Source organism: Paroedura picta, chromosome 3, assembly GCF_049243985.1.
Source record: "Paroedura picta isolate Pp20150507F chromosome 3, Ppicta_v3.0, whole genome shotgun sequence".
NCBI lineage: Eukaryota > Metazoa > Chordata > Lepidosauria > Squamata > Gekkonidae > Paroedura > Paroedura picta.
The window spans coordinates 26,936,522-26,961,078 of NC_135371.1; the positions used below are offsets into that span (position 1 = coordinate 26,936,522).

The 24,557-nt window shown below is 41.0% G+C and overlaps 1 protein-coding gene and 1 long non-coding RNA gene across 3 annotated transcripts in view; one reads left to right on the top strand and one right to left on the bottom strand.

Annotated features, from left to right (window-relative positions):
- Positions 1-699, bottom strand: part of PROK2 (prokineticin 2) — a 24,742-nt gene extending 24,043 nt beyond the window's left edge. For both annotated transcript variants that reach the window (XR_013228964.1, XR_013228962.1), the window contains exon 1: positions 488-699. The gene's annotated coding sequence lies outside the window, so the exon portion shown is untranslated. The remainder of the gene's footprint in view (positions 1-487) is intronic.
- On the top strand, positions 513-23,943 carry LOC143831773 (uncharacterized). Its single transcript, XR_013228965.1, has 4 exons — positions 513-1,035; positions 5,013-5,071; positions 5,606-5,652; positions 23,592-23,943. It is a non-coding gene; the product is annotated as an uncharacterized LOC143831773 (long non-coding RNA).
- The last annotated feature ends 614 nt before the right edge of the window (positions 23,944-24,557 follow it).

The following is a 24,557-nucleotide window of genomic DNA, read 5'->3' on the forward strand; positions in this document are numbered from 1 at the left end:
GTGTTCTGGAAAACCTGGAAATGAGATTGGCAGCTGTAGGGATTCAGCTTCAAGTCCCAGGCTGTGGGATTCATCATACAGCATGCCTGCTTCAACCCAAGACTTTCCCTCTGCACCTGATAAAGTCTTATCTAGCAAGTCTTCATGCAGCATCTGATGGGTAAAACTGGCTTCCTTCATAATCTCTTCACCCCCCTCCATGCCAGTTAGTTTCACACAGCCTGTGATTTTACAGAATGTACCCCCTCTTATCTTTAAAATGAAAGTTGATACCTAGACCAGAAAGATCAGTCATAACACATAGAGTGCAATAAGAAGCCAGATGGCCCTGGGGGCTAGACAGTGCTTGGGAAAACAGGACAAATGTGGAGGAGCAGAGCCACCTGACTACCGGAGGGGCGGTACTCAAGCCAATATGGTATGAGCCAAGGGCAACCATGATACAAGCCTTCATACATCACTTTTAATATCTTGTCATTTTACTTACATTCTTCTACCAGTCTATGAAATGTCACTCCCCATTGGTGGTCAGTGAAGTCGATGGTTTCCGCTCTGTGTTCCCAGAAAGTTCTGTGAGGAGCCACAACTTCATGAGAACAGCTTTGGGCCACAGGATACTCTGCCTTGTTGACTCATGTATTCCAGTGTCATCCATGTTGCCTCAACTACCTATCAATAGTCCTGGTTTCTAGGGATACTTTCATCTTTATTGACATCAGATTCACTGATGGGAGGTGAATTACTATCTTTGTTACGTCATACGGAATATCATTTTTCACTTGTTCACTACTATATTCAGTTGTGTCACCTAATCTGTAAGCAGTGGTATACCTTTATAAGAATCAGTCATGCAAGCGTGCTCCCTAGTACTACAGTTTGTGAGTACAGTTTCTCTCTATAAAGCACAATACTTAAATACATTCTTCCTGCAAAATCAGTGGAACCTAAGAATGCTTAATGTTGACAGGCTTGTGTTCATTATGTTTAAAATAATTAATTAGTAATTTCTCAGGATTTGAAACACTGCATTTGAAGGTAAAACCGTGTTTTCTTTATGATCTTTTAACAATTCAATAGTATTAAAAGAAAAAAAATTACTCCTGCATAATCCTTAGTTTTTTTCAAATTTAAACATAACTTGTTCAAGATTTCCGCACCTAAATGCAGAATTTTATCTACAGAAACAAATGTGGAATGGGCATAGAAGCATTTCTTCACTTTTCTACAATATTAATTAGCTGAGACCTAGAAGGAATAGGGCAGTTTATGCTAATCCAGTACTTGGCCTTCAAGCAAAGAATAGCTTCAAGGGGTAACTATGCTGTCTTTGAAATGAGGACATGTTATCTCCAGGGAACGCCAGAACAAAATGAAATTCAGGCAATGTAGTCAAATGTTTCTGGCACTCAGAACCTACCAGCTTGTGACAGATCTGAGCTGGTGCCATGGGCCTGGCTATCCATAGCAAATAACCAATAAGAGCTTGCCCAACTGTGTGAGTTTCAATATATATTTTATTTGGGAGCAGTGTGGAACAATAGTCACAGATGAAATCGTTTTGGGTTCTTGGAAAAAATATAGTTTGAAAATAAAATTTAATTCAAATGTTCCTGCTTTTAAGGCTGGCATATGGCCATGTTCCCCCTCTTTTACAGGGTGGGATCAGCCTTGCATTGCTCTCCAATCTGTACCCACCTATATAGGCCACAGATGGAAGAGTGTTTGCTGCTTCTTCAGAACTGAACCGTAAGCAGAGGAGATTTTGTTTGGAGATTAATTATATTAGGGATTTTTTTTAAGGCTGTGAAGGGATGATACAATCCATTGAGAAGTGCAGGGGAGGTAATATTCCTTTCCTAAAAGGATAGCTGTCAGCTTTCACTTCCGGCACTACTTCCATCCATTAAAAATAACTAAACCCAAGTGAAGACGACTGCCTAATTTCCTCTTGGGGTACAAGGCTATCATTGATAGATCAGGGTTTCTTATCTGATTAAGGAAGAGGAGAACGGAAAAGAAGGAATTTTTAAAAAGGGAAAACTGGTTCTTAAATGAGCATAGCACTCTGTCTCCGAAATCTATGCCCTGAGGCGTTGAGAGAGTGGAGGCTGACTGGGGAGGGGGAGGGGGAGGGGGGATGCAGGATGAGTTTGATTTTTTTGCTGCCAGAGTTGCTATCTTGTAATATTAATATAGAACGACTACATTAGGTAAACATTTCACTATATTGTGTGCAGAAAATCCCTTGGTTTTATAAAATCCGCAATCCACAGAAGAAAAAGAGTTGGTATTTATACCCCGCTTTTCATTCCCCGAAGGAGTCTCAAAACGGCTTACAACCACCTTCCTTTTTTCTCCCGATTACAGACATCCTGTGAGGTAGGCGAGGCTTAGAGAATCCTGACAGAACTGCTCTGTGTGAGCAGCTCTAACAGGACTGTGACTAGCCCAAGGTCACCCAGCTGGCTGCATGTGGGAGAGCAGTGAATCAAACCCATCTCTCCAGATTAGAAGCCACCACTCTTAACCACTACACCAAACTGGCTCTCAAAACAAAAATATCTACAAATTCTATGCCTATATAAGAGAACAAAATATTTTAGGATTCATTTTCTTCTACTCTTTTATCTCTGTATCTACACACACACACACACACGCACACACACTAATTGAACGTGTTCAAGCTCTGGTATCAAGAGCTTGAAGCAGTCAAAAGATTCTTCAGAAGCAAGAGGCTAATCTATAATCTAGTCTCTGCAGGCCAGGTCTACTCTTTTAAGAGCACTGTGGTCATGGCTGTGTGCTAAATCCAGACTCAGAAATAGCACAGAAGCAAATTAGCCATATGAACTAGTTGAACCAGTAGGGCTCTCTGTTTAACCTAGGACTTAAATATCCTGAAAAGACACTGTGAGACAAAGCACCCTAATTTCCTCAAGGGTTAATGTGATTATTAGTAGACCTACTCCAAATTGCAGGTGTCCACAATATGGGCCTTCCTACATATACTATCTATCGCTTTTGGATTTTAAAATGTGTTAATTCGTTAACTATGAGAACCTGTGCTCAGTTGTGTAACTAGATGGGAGGGCGGAATTAGGAGCAGAAGTTAACATCTTCTAGAAAGTTCCATTAAGAGGGATTGCTGATTGGACCCAAGAGATGATCTGGAGCCAGAGGACAAAATACTATAATAAAGGTATAGGCCAGAGGGAAGCCATGCTAACTTTATACTCATGCCATGCTAATAGGCTTTGATATGGTGTGCATGATCATTCTATACATGCAATGTATAGAATGCTTTTAGGCTATGGCTTGGATTCTTATGCTGAAAGAAGATATGCCACCTAATATCAGGTATCCATTGTATTAATTAGAATAGTTAGTTTTTTCATTTCTGTGTTGCTAAGTTATAGAGACTATATTGAGCCTCTTGTGGCGCAGGGTGGTAAGGCAGCAGAAATGCTGTCTGAAGCTGTCTGCCCATGAGGCTGGGAGTTCAATCCCAGCAGCCGGCTCAAGGTTGACTAAGCCTTCCATCCTTCTGAGGTCGGTAAAATGAGTACCTAGCTTGCTGGGGGGTAAACGGTAATGACTGGGGAAGGGAATGGCAAACCACCCCGTATTGAGTCTGCCATGAAAACGCTAGACGGCGTCACCCCAAGGGTCAGACATGACCTGGTGCTTGCACAGGGGATACCTTTACCTTTATTGTGCTGTGTAGTGATTTAAATCTTTTGAATAAACCTTTATATAATTTTAAAAGTCTGCTTTATTTGTCTGCATTTAACCTCAAGGAACCACAGGAGTGGTTATTGCTCAAGGGACAAGGAGCAGTAAATCAGAGGGACTCAGACTGGGGTCTCCAACATGCTCTACCAGCTGGAGTTGGTAACCTAAGGAGGGGTCAAATAGTGTTGAGGGTTCTCTGAGCCTTGTGGTCTTTCCCCCAAGGTGGTCTCCAGCTCTTCCTGGTCATCCTCTAAGAAATCCTGTTGAGCAAAACAAGACTTACTTTAGAGTAAACATTCACAGGGACAATGGGATGGAACAAGCTTGTTTGATGGTTCATTCTGCGTTTCATATCTGAAGCAGATATGGCACAAATGGTATTCTGTTGAGTCCAGAGTCTAAAATAACCTAGCTGTGCCACTGATGTTCTTTCTGAAAAGCTTGAAAAACAGAACATTTATGAAACTCATTAGGGAGTCATTCCACAGCTTTAGAGCCACAGGTGCTCTCACCACTAGGGTTGCCAGCCCTAGCAGGCACCCTGGTGGGATAATTTGGGGGGAAGGACAAACTATTTGGTTTCATGTTGATGTGTGACATCACTTCTACCACAAGCTGGAAGTGATGTCATTATGGCAGGGCACTGCTCTAGTATTCACCCCAAACTCTGTTGTTAAACTCTAGGTTTTGTAATGAGTCCTAGAGTGTCATGTCAATGTAATTATATCGCTTTCAGTTTCATGCTGGAAGTGATGTTGCTCATTGACACAACACCGAGTAATCTTCCCATTATTCTCCATAGCCCTGTTGAGTGGTGGCAGGGAATGGAAGACCAGGCCAGAGGATATCTTGCCACAGACATTTTAACCTCAAGTAATATGGGTATGTGGAACAGGGACCACAAAATCCATGATGTGTAAACACTCTCTATAGCTTCTTAGGATGTGAAGAAATACTCCTGGCACAAATTAAACAATAGGCACACGCTCAAAGAGGAATGTTGCTAAACAGGTAATAAACAATTAAACCCCACTGTGTAGTAAGGTGTCTCTGTTTTGGGATACCTCTTCCCTATAGCTGACTGTGAGGGGAGGAATGTGCACAAGCACAAAAACCTTCAGCATTAAAGTACTGTTTCTGCAGCATACAACATTCCAGTGTAGACCTTTTCCTCCCCCATGACTGTATTTTCTTATATGCATGTAGTATTTCCAATATTTTTCCAAAATTGTCAACATTATAAAATTATGTGTTTAAAAATTGTTTTGGTTCTCTTGAAGGTTTTTGCAATTGAATGTTCTTCTTGATGGACATTAGGTTGAGAAGCTCAGTATATAAAGTAAGTTAAGATAAATTAAAAATGCCATATATTGTGCCCATATTAAATATAGATGGGATAGGATTACATGGTAATTCATATCATAGCATTCAGATATTCTTTTCCTTAGTCAGAAACTTTTGGAACATTTTTTTTCATTACGTAAAATAATATGAAAGTGAACATTACATGTGCTTTTATATATCACAAAATAGATACTGATAGTTCTGAAAGCCCAACTTCTTTCATATTCATAAGTGCTCCCTGTTTTTAGATTTTCAATCCATGTTCTCTATAAAAAAAATAACTCTAAGATTAAATTTTACTGAGAGTTAATTGTGTGTGAGTAGGCACTTAAAAATTAATTGGCCTATTCAGTTGCTAATGCACAACAAATTGTATAGATTATTGAAGAATAGCTACATGAGTAAATCAACTCTCTAAAAGGCTCATTTTCCTATAAAAGGAAATCACTGAATGCACATTTAAATGTCAAAAATCAACTCTTTGTTCAGGAACCTTGTTTATTAACCACTAATTTAATTTATTTTGTAGGATTTTACATTCCAGGGGGAAGCTCTTACGTGTGCACCGGCCTGCAGGTAATGGAAAAAATAATTTTCTAACCCATCTATCTATCTACATTTATAATAGAGTATATTGATGAAGCAAAATGAAACATTCAGCTTAATTTTCCTAATGTCGTCTGTTCAGGTTTGTGCCATAAATTGGGTTGGATGTAAAATGATATTTTAAAATGCAGAAAAACATCAAAATGAAATTTTGTATGCATATCCAGGGCACAGTTCTACATTTCATCTTCTAATACCAGCTCAGCCTTTGAACCCAATTTTAAGGAGATACAAAATGAAAATATAATGTAATGTCCTATCTGCCATGAAGATGGAATGGAAATTAGGTGTGCTGGAGATACCATTTGATGTCACCATTGTGACCTCTGCCTCCATTTTCAAAGGAAGCAATGCACATCTAAAATGCACTGAAGTGCAACCTGTCCCTTGGACACCAAGATGCTGCAGTGATTTTTCAAAAAGGGAAAGGAAAATGTACAAAAAACATTGTGGCATTTTGTCTAAAATTCAGATGTGTCAGATATTGTGTCTGACGTGTGACTTGCTATACTTAGTGCTGCCCACAAGTCATATAGGTCAGCTCATCAGGATCTCAATAAACCTATGTGTTTCACTGTGTAGCAGACAGTGAAAAAGCAAGGGGTGTCATGCAAATTTTAGGCCACAGTACATAACTGTTGACTTGCTAGTTCACAGACTATGCATGTTTGACATAAAAGATTTTATAGATAATCTGTTCAGTGGTCAATTGACAACCACATGGCAAAGTGAAGTGAGGTACTGGTAAAGGAATAGCAAGGATAATTTATAGTAGGGATAATTTATAGCAGGTTTTATAGTTATAGCTAACTTTCCTGTTGTAGGAAAAGAGGCACAGGAAAAAATGGGTTCTAACATTTATTTAAAAGAGGAGGATAACTTGGTGCCTAGGTAAAAGGAAATTATTTTAGGAATAAGGTGCAGTATGGAACAAGATCTGAAGTCAGAAATATGAAAAGGCAATAATAGGGAATAAGAATGCCTATGCTTGGGCAGATTGGAGTGAATAAGTAGAGGAATGAAGATTTAGCTGAGGGTGATGTAAGAGGTAACAACTTTAGGTTGTCCCAGTAGAACCTTCTAAGGTAACTTATATTTGCAGTTTTGTTTCCTGCTTTATCAGCTCTATGGGATCTCTTGACTCATTCTGTCATTCCATTTTATTTGAGACCAAGTTAATTTTGTAGATATTGACTTGATAAAATCAGGAAAGAATTTTAGCATGTGCACATGCACAACCATCTCATGGTCCTTAGAGCTTTTTGTAGTACATGCTGTTGGTTCCCCCCCCCCCCCGGGGTTATTAGACATGGCCTTTGAGTTGAGAGGGCAGTGACATAAAAAGTGTTGGTTGTGATGGTGTGACATCTACAATATTCTTTTTCAAGTGTTATGACCAGAACTGTACATAATATCCCAAGTGTGGTTTCTCATGCATTTTTATAGGAATACAGAATAAAACTGCCACTATCATACTGCCATCATACATATGTGAAGTTGGAATTATTTGCTCCAATATGCATCACTTTGCACTGGCTCACATTGAATCTCAATGTGAGACTCAATCTCAATGTGAGATTGCCGTTTTAATGCTCACCCCCTACCCCAGTTTGAAAAGATTTTTTGAAGCTACTCTCAATACTAGTGTCATCTGCAAAGTTGGCCACCTCACTACTCTCTTTATCTCTACATCATCTATGAACAAATTGAAAATCACCAGTCCCAATACAGATCCCTGAGGGTCACAACTGCTCACATCCCTCCACTGTCTGAACTCATGTTTTATTCTTACTTTTTGTTTCCTGTTTTTTAGCCAATTTCTGGTCCTCTTGTCCCAGGACTCTGAGGTTTGTTCAAGGAGTCTTGGCTGAGGGACTTTGTCAAAAGCCTTTCGTAAATCCAAATAAACAGTGACTACTGGGTCATTCCTGTCCACATGTTTACTGACACTTTGAAGAACTCTAAAACAGTGGTCCCCAACCCCCAGTCTGAGGACCGGTCCCAGTCTGTGGATCAGTTGGTACCAGGCTGTGGCTCCTCCTAGTCCTCCTCCCCGGCTGCCGCCTCAAGGGCTGCCCTGACACTCTGCTGCCAGCTCACCTTTGGTGCTCTCCAGCAGCCACCCTAGCTGGGGCTCCCCCTCAGTGTGGCACTGTGCAGCTGCTGCTGGCAGCAACCCCCAGCGGGTGGCGGGAAGTCAGGGGCGCCGGCGGGAAAGCAAGGGGAGCATGGGTTCAGGTGGTGGTGGTGACATCCCTTGGCAAAAGATTACCCCCCCCCCCCAGGCCTCAGTAAAATTGTCAAGCGTTGACTGGTACCCGGTGATAAAATGGTTGGAGACCACTACTCTAAAATATTAGTGAACCAGGACTTACCTTTGCAGAAGCTCTGTTCAGCAGGGCTTGTCTTTGTTTGATAGTTTTTTCTTTAAGAATGCTTTCCATCAGTTTACGTGGGGCAGACATTAAGATAATGTCTCCTCTGTAGTTTTTTTTAAGGGAGTTAAATTCAGCACTCTCCAGTTGTTTAACATAGAGGCATCAGTTAGGGATATGTTGCATATCTTAGTTAGTAGATGAGCAATTTCAGCTTTGAGTTCCTTAAAAACTCTGGGATGGATACCATCTCATCCTGGCAATTTCTTAGTTTGAAGTTTGTCGGTACATTCTAGAACATTGTCCTTTGTCATCACTATTTGTCTAAGCTGCACATTCTCCCCTCCTGAAAGCATCCAGTCAGGAACAAGTATTTACTTAATACCTTCTGTGGTTAAGACAGATGAGAAGAATTCATTTAGCTTCAATACTTTAGTTTCTCTTTAGATCGCATACATTGCTTCTCAGTAATCACCTTATGCCACATTAGTACTCTTTTAATTTCATTGTCATTCAGTGGTCTAACTGCTTCCCTAGATAGTTTCCTGTTCCTAAGTAAAACGTCCCAATTGCTATTCCTATGCATATAATCATAGATACATAGTACATAATTTAATGCTAGCTTGTTTTGGAAGTTTGACACTTGAAGATGAACAGAAGTAATTTTTTCCTGATTTTGGGGGTGGGGATTTGAGAGGCATGCTTTGTGTGCCAACTGGTGGATGGGAATTTTTTTTGTTCTGCCTCTATGGACCAATGTGTACGCATTGCTCCAGGCAGATTGCTAAAAAAAAAAAAAAGCCCTGTTCCAGGGAGAAGGGAAAGGGAAGTGGGCATGGGGGTAGTTGCTGGAGATGGAGATCACACTACTTCTGACCCCCTTGGTTACGCACAACCATTTCACTAGTGGTTGCTGGTTGCTCTCATCCCACTCGCGTAATTCACAAAACTGGATTCCCCAGGTAGCGCTTTAAAATGGAAGATGTAGCTTCTGGTTTGCTGTTGGAACGCTGGATGCTGATGATGTTGTGTAAAACATTTTTTTTTAAAGAGTATCTGCAAGAGAAAACTCATTACATTTTCTGGGTGTGGAATGTCCCTACTTGTTCAACATAGAAGTTCAAAATTCAAATACAGATTACAGTTATACAGCTACATAAAAAAATATGTTGGTCTGATATGTTAGTGTCATTCTGACCCTTAATCAGCAAAAGAAGAATAAGGGGGCAGTTTCAGCTATCCACATCAATTAATGTTTGTAAAATGTTCGGAGAAGGACAACCTCAGGCATGCAGTTCAGACAGTAAGCTTCATCCCTACGTCCACAGCTGGGTAATTATCCTAATTATATAGACAAGCTCTTTGTCAGAATGCTGATTAGATGGACATGCTAAGCATCATTGGCTATTGGAGGTAATAATCACTTGACATTAGATTAGCAGAATGCCAAACACATTGTTTGAAACGTTGCAAGCCAGTAGACAAAACTGAAAATGACTGGGAAATTTACTACTACTAGCTAGCACAAGAAGAGCATTTTATGTCATCGGGTGCTAAGTTAATGCATACTGCACCTAAGCTGTACTTAAGTAGAAAAGACTGGCTAAGGCAGAGCCAGTTTGGTATAATGGTTAGGAACGCGGATTTCTAATCTGGTGAGCCAGGTTCAATTCTGCACTCCCCCACATGCAGCCAGCTGGGTGACCTTGGCCTAGGCTAGGTGCTGATAAAGCTGTTCTGAACGAGCAGTGATTTCAAGACTCTCTCAACCTCACCCACCTCACATGGTGTCTGTTTTGGGGAGAGGACAGGGAAGGCAACTTTGAGACTCCTTCTGGTAGAGAAAAGCGGCATATAAGAACCAACTCTTCTTCTTTTTCATATGTTTCATCAGTTCAATCCCACAAAAATGCAAGTGATACAAATGCTACATGGGAAGGTGCTTAGTTGGAAATGATTCCCTTTTCAACCATTTTGATAATACAATTTACCCCTCTTATAGGAAAGCTAGATTTGGCACCAGAACGTGGTCAAAATAATATACATAGTAACACATTTACTATCAGAAAATGATACAAAGAACTTCATATCATCTTCCAACATGTCCCCCCTCCCTAATTTGCATTCAAAATACAAGTTGCATCCATCAGTAAATGCATTCTGTCATGCATAAATGTATTTCAGATGTACTCAAGCACAGTAATATAAAGAACAAAGTAAAGAAAACACACATTGACCCATTATGCTCAGGGCTGATAATCCGCTGGCCTGCCTCAGCCCCTGCCGGCCCCCGGCATACCCAGGAAGCGGCGGAAGCTCCCATGTTTGTTTAACACGGGCCTTTCGTAGCACTGGGCCGGGACGCACCTGCGTTGGTGGCGAGCATAATTGGGGATTTTCCCTGAAGCACTGCCACTGCTAGCATGGGCATTATGGCTCATGCATAATGGGCCATTGTGAGCAAATGGAAGCATTCCTGCTTATACAATATTTGCTGGACTAGCGCATTGCTTCTCAAGTTAGCCTTAAGTATTTCTTCTGTAATATACTTTCTATTATATTGGTGGTAGGTCAAGCTTTCCCAGCACGGTGGGAAATTGTAGAATCAAAATGGTTAGGATCAGGTTCATTTTCAACAGATCATTTGAATGCTTCTTTGTCTTTATCTTGACTTAATCAGTTGGAACATACGCTATGTTTTTAGAGGTGTGGAATGGCCCGTAGTTTATTCACTGGCAAATTGTACTTTTGTACAAATATATACAAACAAATCGGATTTGGTATTTATATACTCTAGTACTCCACTTTAAGTGGTCTGCCCTGTAACAGCAACTGAAGAGGCTTCTCGCCATAGCAAGGAGTGCCTGTGGGGCAGATAGTTGATGCCCCCCTCTCCACTGACAGGTGGCTGGGGTTTATAATGGGAGCAAAGCCTCCACCAGGTCACAGATTAGCAACTGCTGGCTGAGTGCTTTGCCCTGCCCTCTCTGCACCCAGTGAGTGTGGGGGGGGCAGGGGAAAAAGCAGGCTCACACTCAAATGCACCTGTTTTCTCCATGGAGACTGCTACCTAGAGACCAGTTGTAATTCCTGAAGATCTCCAGGCCTCCTCATGAAGTTCAGAAACCAAAACTGGCGATGCCATGAAGCAGCAGCCAAGAAACAAATTGATAATGGGCTGTGTGATAAAGTCTGTTTATTCAAAATAGACTTTATTGCACAGTCAATTATTGATTCTCTTTCTTGGCTCTCCAAGAGGTTAGTAACCCAGCTGGCTGCACATGGAGGAGGCATCAAATCCAGCTCTTGAGATTAGAGTCCGCCACTCTTTAGCCACTATACCTCACTGAGTGGGAAGCAGGGGGAGGAGGATGTCAAAACTATGATTCATGCTTTTGCCATTTGGCCAGCACCCACAAAGGCCACAATCCAGGCATACATCCTAGTACCCAGTGCATTCCTGGATGAATGGAGTTATGAACTGGGTCCTGCCCTATCCTAGGCATTCCCATATTGAATGCGGAAGACCAAGGCCCAGTTTTACATCATTAGGACCATGGTATTGGTCCTGGCTGGGATTTGCTAAATTGGATTGGAGAGCTTTATTGTTGAGTTCATACCGCCATCTTTATAACTGTGTTTGGATAATATTTTCTAATATTTTAATGGGTTTTTATGGGTTACTCTGTTTTATGGTTTTTATTCCGTAAGCCGCCTCGAGGTGACATTTGTCAAGTGATGTGGGATATAAATTTAAATAAATAAATAAATGGGTGCACTGGGCTTTCCCTCTAGTGTGTTTCATGGAATGCAGTCTTCATGAGTGTGGGAGTCTCTTCGTCCATATTGTTTACCACCTTATAGTCCCCATTATTTCATCATATGAATGTATTTAAATATTAGACCTCTGAAGAAGATTCCAAGAGTAGTTGAAATGCATTTAGTTTTCTGGTTTCTTCTCATTTATCCATGTGTCAAATGTTTTGGATTTGTGCAATAGTGCGTGATATATGTTGATGTTTTTAAGTTTTATATGTGCACATGTATTGAAATAAATATTTGCATTTTAATATTTTATATATATTCTGCTGCTGCTCAACTTTTCATGTTCGTAGCTTGCGTATACAGGTTGAGTTACTTTGTTCCCTCTTTTGTTGTTTCATTCTATTCAAAATGCAACAAAATCAGAAGTCATTAATAGCACAATTTTACTTTCAGGCACAGAAATAAAACAGGAAACTTTCAATTTAGTTCATAAACCAACTGATATAGAACAGCTTTAACCTTTTTCTAACGGCAGTTGAGCCTACCTATTGATTACGCTTCTCGCAAGGACGTCCCTAGCTTTGGTGATGAGTTGCGTTGTGAAGTTCCATGGGTATCTAGACCCACAAAAGAAAAATATGTGGCCAAACAGCAATTGTATAAGAGCTCTCAGCTAAAATGTTTTGCCAATGTGAGAAGGAAAAAATGGTAGAGTTTCCGCCTAGCTTTGTTGACAGCTTATTTGCTATCCTGATACTTCTTAAATATTTAGCTTAGTTCAGTAATAGATTATAAGAAATTTTGAATTTGCTTGCATTTATACATGTCAGCCTGATAAATGAAATTGAAGGACTGTTGAATAACACGTATAAGGGAAGCATTATTGCAGTTTCTAACTTTGCCAATTTTAATCTTGGGGTCTTTTGAGCTGCACCTAGATGAAGCATACTGTTCACAAAGTATTCTACTAAATTTGCACTTTGGTTTTTACTGTAGCATTCCTTAGCTTGAAAGCTGGTGGTTTGCCATAGGGGTTTGTATTTCTGGAGAAAAGGAATCTACATTATATTTACTCTGCGTGATAGTAGCCATCAAGCAGAGAGGAAATAATTGAAGGTATTTGAATTTTAAGACCTTTGTGTACCAACACCCAAACAGGCAAATTCAGTGCCGCTCACAGACTGTATAATGCAATACTCTGAAGTCATAACTCAAGTGGAGTTCTTTTTATCCTGATAAAATGGTCTACTTTGACTAAAAATAAACATTAGATGGAAAAAATGTGCACGAAACATTATGTAAGCTTTGTTAATGTAGCAGAAAGATTCATAACCTTCACCACCTTTCAAATTAAGTTGGTCAGGCTGAAACAAATCCCTTTTTCTTCCCTCACCCTCCTCCATCTTGTCAAATAAAATATGTTTACTCTGAGGTGAAACTGAAATTCACTTTCTTATCTAACACAATTAGTGGCAAACACAGAAGTCTTTCCAACTCAAGCATTTTGCTATTGACTGAAATGGCCTTCTTCCTTGGTGGGTGCAAATGGGCAATAATGTCTCTGTCAGGCCTATTATGTTAGTTATTCCATGTGTTTGGCTACTTTTACCCTTTGTCTTAGGGTATGTATTGCAAGATACTATGGTTTTGTTAATGTGATAGTTTGATAAAGGCCCACGAAGTTGGTTTATTCTTAACTATTGTTTCACAATATTTATTAACACACCGTTGCTTTAATATTGGTGTGGCTCATGGTGATATCCTCCCAGGCTACAGAAAGAGGGCAATAAAGCCAGTAGGAAAACTAACCATGTAATTATTTACTGATGTGCCCATCCCAAGTAGGCAAGATGGTTCGAAACTAAAGGGAGGGAGAAAGAAGATAAGTTTGTTCCATTCAGGCCAAAATACAGCTTCACACAAAGGACTTCCCATGTTGGAAAGCCGCAACAATGATTGCCAGTTGAGGAAAATATATACTCTTTCAAGGGGTAAGAATGGCAGAAATAAATTATTTCAACCACAAAATACTTCACATATAATAATTTAAAGCTCAAAAGAATGTTTTCAAAGCAGCTGTTATACTCAATAATACAATGTGTTCTATCTGGTAGCACTGATGAGATCTAGATGAGTGAGTAGGCAATTCGGTCAGGAACACCCAATTCTGTTGCTGTGGTTTGACCTTGAGTACATGACTTAATAACCCTGTGTTATTCCCTGGAGTATTTTAATGATGTTTTGACATTTTTTGGTTACTTGTTTAACAAAAAGCTTTTCAAGGGATAGTGTTTGAACAAACTATGTAGCTACTGCTTTCCAAGAGAGCCAGCTTTTTGTAGTGGTTAAGAGCGTGGATTTCTAATCTGGTGAGCCAGGTTTGATTCCCCGCTCCCCCACAAGCAACCAGCTGGGTGACCTTGGGCTCACCACAGCACTGATAAAGCTGTTCTGACCCAGCAGTGATATCAGAGCTCTCTCAGCCTTACCTACCTCACAGGGTGTCTGTTGTGGGGAGAGGAAAGGGAAGGGGATTGCAAGCCACTTTGAAATTCCTTCTGGAAGAGAAAAGCAGCATATAAGAACCAACCTTCTTCGAAAGTTTTTACATATGTCTGCTTCCTCTTGGGTACCAGTATTGACGAAGCATTTTTATCAATATAGTTTTGGGAATTACTGTTGTACCTAAAGGACACATTTGTCACAACATGTGTTCCTCACAAGATGGGCCACGGTATTTTGAATGGGCTTGCCTGAAGACCCAAAACCAACTCTGTGTTAAAGTTAACTATTACTTGGCTAATATGCTACAATGGTGTCAACTGGGAGCAGGTATTCCCTCCTTAAAACATTATTTATACCACCTTAAGCAGCTCTACCCCGGATTTGACTGGGGTCTACCACAGGGGATTACTCGCAGGAAAATGTATTTAGGATTACATTTGAAGGAATACAATTTGGGGTCCACTTTTGTGGAAACTTGGAATTAAAAAAAGAAGATATCTTTGTGGTAGAATTTGGGAACTTCAAACTATGCTTTTGGAATTTGGATCTGTGACCTAAATTTTGCCAGTTCAGAAAAGTTCTTAACTAGTTGCGAACACAGTTTAGTGAGGAATTACCTGCATGTAACTTAATTCAGGATTATGGTTTTTTATATCTTGTAATATATCTGATCCCACAATCATAATTCCTTAATAAAATATTGTAGTATGATTTTCTAAACAAGCAACTCTACCATGAAATGCATCATTACAATATTTTGTCTTGTATACTAAATTTGGATGTGAAATGAAATCTGTGTAAATAATAAGGATGCTGTGTAAGGATGCTTAGGGCTGATCCTGCGTTGAGCAGGGGGTTGGCCTAGATGGCCTGTATGACCCCTTCCAACTCTATGATTCTATGATTCTAATGCTTGTTACTACATCATTGGGTTTGGATTTGAGAAACTCGCACAGGATTACATTGTTTATAACATAAGCCATTTAAAATATTTTTCCCCCTTGGTATAATATTGTTGCCGCTGCTGGATGAGTATTCATTTGTGAGACTAATATTCTGGGATGGTAGGCTGTTATTTCATCATCTGGAACTAATTTAGTTCTCTTAACCATTTCGAATGAGACACCTGTAAAAGCCTAGAGCAGAGGCAGGCAAACCGTGGCTCTCCATGGACTCATGGAGGGATCATGGGAATTTTAGTCCATGAACATCCAGAGAGCCACAGGTTGGCTACTCCTGGCCTAGAGGAATCAGAGAAATATCAGATGAAACAGTTAACAGAGTAACATGGCTTCTAGACGAAGTTAGGAAGAACTAGGACAGCAGCCTGAGGAGTGAGCCTGCAGAAGTTGCTCTCCACTTTGAATATTTGTAAGTAAAATAAATATTACAAAGGTAGCATAAGTCTCCACTTTGATCTGGATGGCCTAGACTAGCCTGATCTCATTAGTTATTGGAAACTAAGCATGGTTGTTCCTGAGTGGTATTGGAATGAGAGATGACTAAGGAAGTCCAGGGTTCCTATGCAGAGGCAAGCAATGGTAAATCATCTCTGTTCATCTCTTGCCTTATAAAACCCTATGACCATTTATGCACTGGGAACATCACGGCAGCAGCTCCCATGCAGGAGAAAAAATCGGGGGCAGATGAGAAGCACCGGGCCAAATGCTCCCCTGTGTGGGTGCAGGAAGAGGTGGGGCTCCCTGCCATGACTAAAACTCCAGCCTGCAGCCCAGCATGAAACCTCCAGTGCATAAATGGTCTATCACATACACACACACACAAACACACACACCATAAGTTTTCAGTGATCCAAAATGAACTTTTACCATTTGCTCTGCTCTTGTTTTAACCACTGGGAAGTGTGGAACTCATGACAGTACCTTAAAGGCATTTTCAGGAATTTCTGTTCACGCTTTATACATTTTCATGATTACGTTTAATTTGGAAAAAAAAAGGAAGACTGGGAAAGCATAAAATACATGTACTCTATCTGACTTCCCTGTCAAGTCTGTTCACGTTATTATGAGAAAACATATTTTTTGTATTCTGTAGTTTAAAATGAATCTATTTCAGAAAAATCTCTCACACGCTCCATTCTTGTGGTTTGCAGAGTATAACCGAGTACCAATTGTTCCTTAGTATACATTTTTTTCTGTATCTAGTCAATGATGGTAACTCTGAGGGGATAATACAGAAATGAGAAGAGCAAGATTATTAGCATCATCTTACATCGGTCCTGCACTGTTAGAGGACAAAGACTACTGCAAGCTGCTAAAAGACAACTTGGGTGAAAGTCATCTAATGATATTTTTCCTGGGATTTAGCAGGACTTTCACAAAACATGAACAGAATTGACCCACAAGTATAGTTTGTGAGCCAGAGGGATGCACACTCACCTGTACACCCAGTCTGAAGCATACTTATAGTGCTAGGTAGCAATACAGTACTGTACATCATAGCTCCTATTCCTTTACTAAAGGGATTCCTGACCATTTCATTGCAGTACAATTCTAGTTACCTGTGCAAAAAGCCCTCTTGTCCAAATACATTTGGCAGAGTTTGTGGACAGCCAGGAGAGTTGGAGCCTTGTAGGCCATTTCATAAGGTGGGGCCACAACAGAAAATGCACAAGTACAGCTGGTTATTGAGTTTATACCTGCAGAAGGTCCTGCTGGAATGAGTGAAATTGGTGTAGGGGAGCATAGGGTCAGAGGCGGTCCTATGGAAAAAAGGGACCAAGGCCAGGAATAGATTTGTATGTGATAACCAATACCTTGAACTGAGCCACATAATTGTTGGGTAGCTAATAAATGACTTCAGAAAGAGAGTTATGCGAATGTTCTGCCTAGCTTCCAATAATAACCTACCTGCAGCATTTAAAACTATCTTAACAATTTAGATTTTAAAGCTTCACAGTGAAGGTATAATAACATTTTCACCATTCCAGATGAAATATAAATAGTACTTTATATAGGGCTGCCAGGTCCCTCCTGGACATCAGTGGGGGATGGTTCACCTGATCCAGGTTGGAATGCTCCTGGAGATTTGGGGATGGAGTCTGGGACCTCACTGGGCTACAATACCATAGTTCACCCTCCAAAGCATCCATTTCCTCCTGGGGAACTGATCTCTATAGTCTGGAGATGACCTGTAATTCTGGGGGATCCCCAAGTTCCACTTGGAGGTTGGCATCCCTAACTTTATGTCTTCTGTCAATATACTTTTAAAGGCAAGGCCCTCCACAAATAAACTCCTGTTCTGTAGTCATGTACAGGAGCTACTTTATACTTCAGCAGAATGGGAGTTCCATTCCCATGCTCTCCCATGTTGCTCTGATAATTGGTGTAATTCAGAGCTATGTTACCAGTCACATATCCGATGGCCATGGGCCATTCATTAGAAGAAGAAGAAGAAGAAGAGTTGGTTCTTATATGCCGCTTTTCCCTACCCGAAGGAGGCTCAAAGCGGCTTACAGTCGCCTTCCCATTCCTCTCCCCACAACAGACACCCTGTGGGGTGGGTGAGGCTGAGAGAGTCCTGATATCACTGCCCGGTCAGAGCAGTTTTATCAGTGCTGTGGCGAGCCCAAGGTCACCCAGCTGGCTGCATGTGGGGAAGCACAGAATCGAACCCGGCATGCCAGATTAGAAGTCCGCACTCCTAACTACTACACCAAACTGGCTCTCTCATTAGTCTTCCTGCTTGTCTCACAACAGTTGGATAACAAAAAACAGGGCACTGACTCTCTCAATATATTCTGTGATAACAGAAGCTACTGAGAAGCTAGATGAGAGGCTACAATGCTGTTAAGTACAAATATGGTCTGCCCTTCAGAATTTCTCTTTCACCATGAAGAACTGTTGGTGTTTATACCCCACTTTACCCTATGGAGTTTCAAAAATGGCCTTCCCTTTCTCTCCCCACAACAGATACCCTGTGAAGTAGGTGAGGCTGAGAGAGCTCTGACAGAACTGCTCTGTGAGAACAGCTCTACTAGTATTATGATTAGCCCTAGGTCATCCAGCTGGGGAATCAAACTAGGCTCTCCAGATTCAAGGCTGCTGCTCTTAACCACTACACCAAGCTGGTGAAGGAAGAAGATACATACTTTTCCTTAGGGTCATAGAAGCTATTCCAAGTACTTATATGTCTCAAAAACATAATGCCTTACTTACTGAAGGCCAGACTCTACTCATATTGGGAAAAGGGCATGGGCAAAAATGATAACCTTTGCCTGGATCGATGATGTACTCCTGATCCAAACTGGATTCTACTTCGCCCCTTCAATTTATACAAGCTGTAAATGAGCATGAAATATGACAATATATCTCCATTCTCTCCTGTAGTTTGGCTCTGGATATCCCTCCAGCTCTTTCTATCTCTTCAGCTAGAAGCCAGGCATTCTGTTTTGGATCTGTGCACAAAAAATATTCATGATTACCATTGCAATGTGTTAGACTCTTCCTTTAAGGAGCTCAGTCAATTAATTATCATATCCATAACATCACTGTTCTTCCAAGAATTCTGTATGGCAGGGGTCCCTAACCTGTTTGTACCTGTGGGCACCTTTGGCCTCACACAGAGTGCGTATCACAAAATGGTCACCATGCGAAGCAGAGCCCTTCTCCTCCAGAAAGCCCATGTGCAGAGGATATGAGGAGTAATTCAAAACAATACACTGAGAGGGAGGAGTGTGAGAAAGAATAAAACCAACCCCTTGGTCTTAGTTGCTGCCAAAACAAAGGGGCTTTTCGCACGCCTTCAAAATCGCACAATGGTTGCCAATTGAAAACGCTACTGATTTGCCGTTATGCACAACGTCGTTGACAATCTGCCACACACCTGAAAACGATCTGCAAAAAGCGCTTCCTTGTAGCGCTTTCAGGGAAATCCCCAAAAGTGGATTCACCCTCCGGAAAGCGATACACTCCTGCAACCAATCTGCAACACTAGCGAAAAAGACCTGTGAGTTAACATTGTTGCGGTTTCTACAAAGTCCCTCCCCCTGGTTCTCTCCTCTGATCTTCCGGCAAAGCGATTGCCATTTTCTTTTTCTCCGAGCGAGCGGGGATAAACGCAACAGCGAGCCTCTGTTTAGAGGCTTCCCCGGCTTCAGTCCCTCCCCTTCAGTCACTAAGCACAAACAAGAGAAGCCCGTTTGCTGATGTATTTTCCCTTTATTTTTTACACATTCATTCAGCCGAAAATTGGGCCCGTGAGAGGGGGGGGGTTTCACTCGGAGGGAGCGTGGCAACGAATAAATGACAGCTCAAACACACCAGGCAGCTGGATGGGTCTCTCCGTTGCAACGAATCAACACAGATTCGTTGCAATGGGTCTGTTTTTTTTTTTTTTTAACTTTCTAAAAGGGAAAGGGGCTGTTTGGGAGCATGCTAACGGCTGCCCATTGGCTGCTTGACGGCCAGGGGCGGGACGAGCTTGGCAAGAGCGCTTCCTTTCTAGCTATTTTTGCCGAGACCGGAAGCCTGTGGGAAACGCTACAAAACGCAACTGGATTCCACTACAAAGGCAGGTATGCATAACGACGAATTCCACTATTTTAAATGGCGATTTTTCATTCAGCAACCAATTTGCTACAAAGATCCCGGTGTGAAAAGCCCCAAAGTTTATTTTATCTGTACAGGCAATTAGATCTCCCAAGGCCAATCAGAAGTCCTGCTGGGAAGGAGCCTTATTTGGCTTCACCCACATTCTAAATACACTGGGTGGGGGCCAGGAAAGGTGTTGGCAGGTGCCATTGCACCCACGGGCACTCTGTTGAGGATTCTATGAATTATCCTCCCCACACCATAATTTTGTTCTCACAAACTAGACTGTGAGGAAGTGGCTGGTCAGTGTGTTTAAAGCAGTAGTTGGCTGTTATTACCACCAGTTACTTTCACGGATACTTTAGGCTGATCCTGCATTTGATCAGGGGGTTGGACCAGATGGCCTGTATGGCCCCTTCCAACTCTATGGTTCTGTGATTCTATTATCAGTTGGTCTAATCCAGTGGTTCTCAACCTTCCTAACGCCGCGACCCTTTAATACAATTTCTCATGTTGTGGTGACCCCCAACCGTAAAATTATGCAAGTGTTCTTTTACAGAAATTAAACTGAAACTGACGAGTAGCGTGAAGATCCATTGTTCATGATTGCATATAAATTGTTTTTATCCCGGGGTTTCTGAGTTCAGTTCTGCCTCTTGTCCCACCATGCCGATCTTGCTCTTTTCCGCTGCTCCAGACAGACGAACGCTCTCTGTCGATCTACCCCGCAATTCTGTCGTGTGTATGGCACATCCCCCTCTGGCGAAGCTGCTTGTCCTTCCATGACCCCTGTGAAAGGGTCGTTCAACTCAAAGGGGTCCTGACCCCCAGGTTGAGAACCACTGGTCAAACCAGTGAGCCAAAAATGGTGAAGCAACTGTTATCAAAAGTTATTTGCAATGCAGGTAAGAGCAGTTATTTGGGGTTGTCAAATTTGTTTTGAAAATTATAAAAATAGTTATAAGTGTAAGAACTGTTATGTGGCATGGGAAGACATGATTTGGAAGGAATTTGTCATAGATAACATCATCACAGATACATGACTCTGAGAATGGTTTAATGCATTATATCGGCAAAAACTGTATAGTGCCTTTATGTGTTTTCCCTTTATAAAGCTGTGGGTTTTAAAAAAATAAACAGTAATAGAAACTAGGGGGAGAAAGAGAGGGTTTCGTTAGCATTAAAGTGACAGCATCGATCTATTAATAAAGAATGGGCTTTTATCCCTCTCGTATACCAAAGCCCATCTCCACAATCATTAGCTCTAATCACAAGTGAATTTTGAAGCACTGCTATGATAGTTTGCACCTTTGTAATGAACTCTAATAAATTCATTGGACAACATGTTAAATAAAGAGATAGAAGGGTCTAATTTGCTGGTTCATTAAGCTGGCTGATTCCTAGAGAGCTGAGCATATTGCTTTGAATTTCATATCTCTGAAATGCGAAGAAAGCTGGAGCATCTGGCTCTAATGTACTGTGGCACACAATTAAGGGCTCAAAAGCCTTGAATCTGTTTTCATCACAGATACACAAGGTGATTATTATTTCATTACCAAGAGCTGTCATATCTCCAATAGTTGCCGTGACACCTGATTGAATAGTTAAGCATATGTTGTCTGTCACAAATTCGATAATTTGAAAACATCTTAATTAGTCTCTAGAGTGCTCTGCTCTGTTTTTTGGTGACATTTCCCCAATGATATTACATTTCCCTTGGGGTAGTTGCCATTTGTCCTGATGCTATCCTAAGAGCAGTCTGTTAATTCGCTTAATTTTAATCAGCTAGCCAATACTTAGAGGTAGCCAAACACCTACCTGGAGAGAAACACAGCAATTACCATGGCATATAGCAAACAAAGGCCATCATAAACAATCTGCTATTGTATAAAATATGCTCAATTATTGGGTAGATACAGATATCCTTCCCAAGGTTGTGTTGACGCCATAAGAAAATCACATTTTCTGGATTCTCAAACTACAATATTTGATTTTGTGAAAATGTGTTTTCGTTCCACTTTGTTGGTATTTTAGGCCAATGAGTCCATGTAAGATGCTTGCAAAAGTAACTGATAGTGCCTTTGACCTTATAAGTAAAGGTATCCCCTGTGCAAGCACCGAGTCATGTCTGACCCTTGGGGTGACGCCCTCTAGCGTTTTCATGGCAGACTCAATACGGGGTGGTTTGCCAGTGCCTTCCCCAGTCATTACCGTTTTACCCCCCAGCAAGCTGGGTACTCATTTTACCGACCTCGGAAGGATGGAAGGCTGAGTCAACCTTGAGCCGGCTGCTGGGATTGAACTCCCAGCCTTATGGGCAAAGCTTTCAGACGGCTGCCTTACCACTCTGCGCCACAAGAGGCTCATATTTTGACCTTATAAGCCTAAATTCCTGGTCAAACCCAAGTCTTTCTTATATGGCCCTGGTTGGTTTGTCTAACTGTGGTTAGATGCAAAATAATATTTGTAAAGATATTTTGAAAAATCTGAATTGGGTGAGATGATGTGATTCTCAATTCCACTAACTGGGGAGGGTTGAGAAGAGCTTTAATTTTGTTGTCTAGCCTGACTGTTCATTTAAGATATTGTTTGTCTGAATTAGGACCTGCATTATTATAGCATAGAGTGGGTGAAGATTTAACAAGAATGGAAAAATGTATAAACTGAGGCAAATGACCACTCGTTGCTCTATTGTGACTGTTAAAATCCTAGGTAAATCCTAGGTAAAACAGACAAGGAAACCAAGGTACACTAGCACCATTAGAACCTAAAAAAGGTATAAAACCCTGAAAATCATCATATTCAGTGCCATGAAGGCTATACAAACCAAATCTAAAAGCCAGGTTCAAAAGGTAAATGTTATATCTGTGGGTTCAAAGGAAGCCAGGACACTGGGTATATGAACAGCTCTTTTACTGTGATCTCGACATGAGTACAAGCTGCTAGTGAAACCAACAACCAGACTGACCCCCCCCCTCCCAGAAAACCCCACCATTTATACACACAGCAGACAATGGCTTGTGCAGCCAGTGTGTACAATTGGTTAGATCGAGGTTTAAATCAATGGGTCCAGCAGATGGGATCTAGTGGCACACTGGTCAATTTCACATCTGCTTGGATCCTGCCTTGGACCTCAAGATTGGTCCTTGGCAGATCAACCAACACAACAGTAAACACCTCTTTTATTCAAAACCCTATTCAAGGGAGACCACAAAATATACCCAAAGGCCTCTGGGTTGATTTCTGACGAAGCTGTTAATATCCTGGCCCACTCTTGTGCTTAAGTCTTCCATTAGTAGGATATCCACACTGGGGAGTAGTTCTCTGCTTTCTCCAGTGTTCAAATAAGTCATAATGGTGTTTCAAGGACAGTTTAGGGCTCTTCACATCTCATCTTCTAATTATTATTCTATTCAACCAGTAGAAGCCCCTAAACTCCACATATTTCTGTTAATCTCCAGCTACAATATTCCGTTTCCTTACTATGATTTGATTTATCTGCTCTCTTCTATATTTTAATGACAAAAGCTGCAAAGTAACCCCATAAATTTGTTTCACTTCCTCAAGTTCTGATATTCAAGGTCATTAATGCTCCTAAAATATGTTCTGCTTACAGCACCACTAGAAATGTGCTGTCTTGCCCAATGGCTTGTTTCATAATTACCAGAGGCACAGTATCATCTTGTGGTTGTCTTTCTTTTCTTTTTTACAGATTTATAATGAAGGGATAAAAAGGAAATGAAAACGGAACAAAATACTTTATAAAAATATAATAGCTGCAGCTGCAATCTTGAATGCACTAATGGAATAGCATAAATAGATGCTACACATGAACAACTATGCACAGGAAACACAAGATTGTGCACAGGACTGCATTGAAAAAAACATGAGCCATTGGGGGAGTGATGCCAAAGGAATAATGGATAAGGATGACACTGCAAAAGACAATCAGCTTGCAGCATGAAGCCCAGATAAAGGGTCCTGCCACATGAAGTGCTTCGACGGAGCAAAAATACAGTGGTAAATCATTTTCCACAAAAGTCAACGGCAAAAATGAACAGAAAGTGAAGTACAGGTGAAAAATAAATTTATTCCTGATTGTTCTCAGTGTGAATTCTTATGAAAAATGTGAATTACAAATAAATTCTTTTTCCAAAAAATATTGACATGCTTATATGTTCCAAAAATGAATAACAGGGAGCCGAAACAGGGTCCAGATTGACAATATCTGTTTTCAAGGTAACCACCTTTTCTTCAGTGGCTATTCTCTCTCATTGGATTGTCATACAAGACTTTCCTTTGTAGTAGTTACCTCATAATATAAACAGGACCAACTGGCTCGCTAAATTCTGGAGGACATTGATAACTGAACTATACAGACAAAGTGCTTCAGCAATGAAGGACTGTGATATTTGGAACAAACTGTACAAGCCAGTCTGCTTCCCCCAGAACAAGTCATGGGACTCAGTCAATTTGCGGAGAAAGATGCAAAACAGGCTGGCTTGTATACTTGGCAGAAAAAGTGATGCAAAACAGCAAACTTTTACTGATCCATCTCCAGGGAGCAGAACAAGCCCTTCTACTTTTGTTCAATGGTTGTGATACCTCAGCAATATGTTCCAAAAGCTTGGCCTGCTCTGGATACAAAGAATATAGCCTGAGGTTCCTGAAACTGCTA